This window comes from Chrysochloris asiatica, unplaced genomic scaffold (genome assembly GCF_000296735.1).
Source record: "Chrysochloris asiatica unplaced genomic scaffold, ChrAsi1.0 scaffold00057, whole genome shotgun sequence".
Classification (NCBI taxonomy): Eukaryota; Metazoa; Chordata; class Mammalia; order Afrosoricida; family Chrysochloridae; genus Chrysochloris; species Chrysochloris asiatica.
Window position 1 is genome coordinate 3,746,618 of NW_006408575.1, and position 3,796 is coordinate 3,750,413.

Here is a 3,796-nt window from a genome sequence, read left to right on the forward strand (position 1 = left end):
GCTATGGGTTGGTTCCGACTCGATGGCACCTAACAACCACATAAATTAAGTTATAGATAAGTGTTTATACATTGGTTAATGTATATGGCACTATAGGAGAAACACTAGACTGCTATCTGCAATGTTGGTGATTCAAACCCACCAGCTATTCCTAGGAAACCATATACAGGGTCATTATGAGTCATAACCGACTCAATGGCACTTAACAACAGCAACAATATGTACACACATATTTATACCCTTCTTGTGTCAACTGAGAAGGCCTAAGTTAATTACACCCCAGTGACAATAAGCATGGAATCCTTATGTGGCGCTGTAGGCTAAGCACTGGAACAAAAGGTCAGTTTGAACTACAAGGTTGGCCGCTCCTCAGAAACCCTATACAGGGTTGCTATAAGTTGGAACCAACTTGATGACATTTACCAGCAACAAGCGATAAGCACACCTAGTACATAGATCTTGGTTTGTAACACCATTCTCAAATAAAAGGAACAACGTTTCTGTGGAAAAGCGACAGATTCTAAGACTGAGGTGGTAAGTACAGGAGATGAGCCCTGAGCATCTTGTAAGTGCCAATAACTAAGGAAGTGTTGAAGCACACACACATTGATGAAGGACACAGGAGCTAACTGAAAGAGTTACCAATGGCCAAAGCTGGAACAATTTGAGCAGCAAAATAGAGAAAGTTTATTGAATTATATATATAAAATAGAGAAAAAATATTGAATCATAACCCAAAGTGTAAAACTAATATCCATGAGTCCTAACTAATAAGAATCAATGATTGAATAAATAAATAAATGTGAGCGAACAGACAAAGACAATATGTAACTACTTCCCCCTCCAGAGGGTGGAACCTAACATCCACTCATAAGTGTGAGCTGAGTATGGTGACACTGTCATAACCAGGGGCTGGAGACTAAGATCAACAGGGATGTCAGGTTGACAGAATGCACCCAGAATAGGATAATATGATGTGACAATGGAGCTCTGGTAGCGTACTGGTTACGAATTGGGCTGCTAACCTCAGGGTCAGCAGTTCAAAACTACCAGACATTCCTCAGGAGAAAGATGAGGCTTTCTGCTCTCATAAAGATTTACAGCCTTGGAAACCCTGTACAAGGTCACTATGAGTCGGAACTGACTGCATAACACATAACAACAACAACAATGATGTGACAAAGGGACTGAGAGCTGGTGGCCAGGAGACAGACTTGCAGAATGTGCCCTTTGGTGGTGTAAATTATTATATATGCCTGAGTATTTAAAAAAAAAAAAAAAGAGCTAAAGTGAATAGAGAGAAATACTGTTAACTGATGGTACATGGAGGGGATTATAATAATCATTGTAATGAAACAAGGTGTATGATTTGTTGAATGTAAAAGTGATGATCTGCCCTGTAAACTTTCACTCAATTCACAATAAAAACTTAAAAAAAAAAAATTGGTGTGATAAAAATGGTCTTTTACCTTTATCATCTTCCTCCCCCAAATTTATAACCCTAGTTTAATCAGGGGTTTAAATCAGACCAATCACAGTTAAGGGACATCTTACAAAACACCTGACCAGTACTCCCCCAGATTTGTCAAGGTCATCAAAACAAAGTCTAAGAAACCATCATAGCAGACAAGAGCCTAAAAGGACATAGCAACAAATGTTCTGTGGTATCCTCCATGGGATCCTGGAACAGAACAATGTCATCATGGAAAAACTGAGGAAACCTGAATAAAATGTAGCCTTTAGTTAATAATAATGCATCAATATTGGATAACTAAGGCTGATCCTCAGAAACCCTATATAAGGTTACTATGAGTCAGAACCGACTCCATGGCACTTAACAACAACAACCATTTTGGTCAGTGCACCATACTAATGTTGTTGTTGTTAAGTGCCATGGAATTGGTTCTGATTCATAGTGACCCTGTATAGGGCTTCTGAGGAGCTACTGGTGAGGTTAAGGAGCTCTGGTAGTGTAGTGGTTACAAATAGGGCTGCTAACCTCAGGGTCAGCAGTTCGAAACTATCAGCCATTCAGCGGGAGAAAGATGAGGCTTTCTGCTCTCATAAAGATTTACAGCCTCGGAAACCCTGTACTAGTTGGAACCAACTCCACGGCACACCAACAACAACCACTGGTGAGTTTGAACTGAATAGCTTGGGTTCAAACCGACCTTGTGGTCCAGTGGTGATCCTACAGCACCACACAGTGAGTAAGTAGGCTGTTAAAAATAGAGGAAATCGGGGGTGAGGTATATGAAACTGTATAAGATAAGCACTGGACTGAAAACTACAAAGTCAATTATTTGAGCCTACCAGCCACTCGGCAGAAGACAGATGAGGCTTTCTGCTTCTGCAAAGATTTACAGCCTCAAAAAGCCTATACACAATCGCTATGAGTCTGAACAGGCTTGACCGCACTTAACAAGAAGCAGCAGCAAAATGGTTGAGGCGGAAGCTCCGGGAACATCACTATTCTGACATTAGATGGAGGAGCTGCTGGAAAGGAGCAGTGGCCAGGGAGGAGAAGGAGCTGAGGGCAGCTAGGATCACAGATCCCAAAAGTGTAGTGGTCACACACTGCTGAGAGTACCAGCCAGATGAGGCCCTAGAAAGAGCCACTGGATCTAGCCACATGGAGGTCATTGGTGATGCTGACAAGAACAGATCTGTGAATGGGGTTGAGAGGTAAGTGGGAAGGGCTGAAGTGAGGGGGAGCTCAGAGGTGGGGCAACTGGCAAGCCATGCAGCAGGATTCTGGGAGGGTGACCGAGGATGCTTGTTGGCAGATGGGAGTGATTCAGTGGCAAGTGAGGAACAGGTGCCACTGGTGAGCAGAGGGAAAAGTGCTAAGCTAAGTCCTAACAGACAACAGGGAGCAACCAGAGCCACTCCTGCACAGATAGCCGCCCCGCCACCGGCATAGGAGCAGAGGGGACAGCAAGAACAGGCAGTTCAGCCTCCTCTGCAGGGCAAGAGTGGCTTCTGACACTCACTAAACCAGCTCACCGCCACCTCTCATTTCTCAGCCTGGAGGTTGCCAGCAACAAGCCCATAACTCTGGGTTTGAGAAGATAGTGAAATTCTGTAATTGTATAAATGCCTTGTTGCTGCTGTTAAGTGCCATCAAGCTGGTTCTGACTCATAGTGACCTTGTATAGGGTTTCCAAGGAGCAGTTGGTGGGTTTGAACCGCCAACCTCATGGTTAGCAATCAAGTGCTTACCCTATGGCACCACACCAGTACTCCTGACTTTCATTCCCACTTGGGGAATCATTGCCTCTCGTCCTTGATTCTAGTATATCTTCTCATTTTATTGCCACAACAGCTCTCTGTGTCTTACGGAGATAAAATGAGCTGTACAAGTATCCAGGTCTATACAGCATGGCAAACCTGTACTTTTAACTACCATGCCAAACTGGCCTGCAAAGACTCCTTACTCACTCTAACCAGTCTCAATGAAGGTCATGGGGAGCATGCCTCCTTCAGCCCTCTCCCAAAGGAATGGATTAGAAAGACAGATGGGATTCCTTCCCAATCTTTGTTTCACGTGCACAATATCTACCTCCTTCACTCTCTAGACAAGCTTGGTATCAGTTCACCATGGCTCTCTCCTAGGCAGGAATGATTCCATTTAAGTAAACCTTAAACAAACATTCCTGATTGCTTGCTTGCATATATCTCCAGAGCCTATTACCTTATCAGTAGTTTATTCTGAGCCATAGGACACCTTGATAATCAGAAAGCATGAACTCTATCGCAAGTGCTTTGGTTTCCTAGTTTCCTGTACTTTATTTTT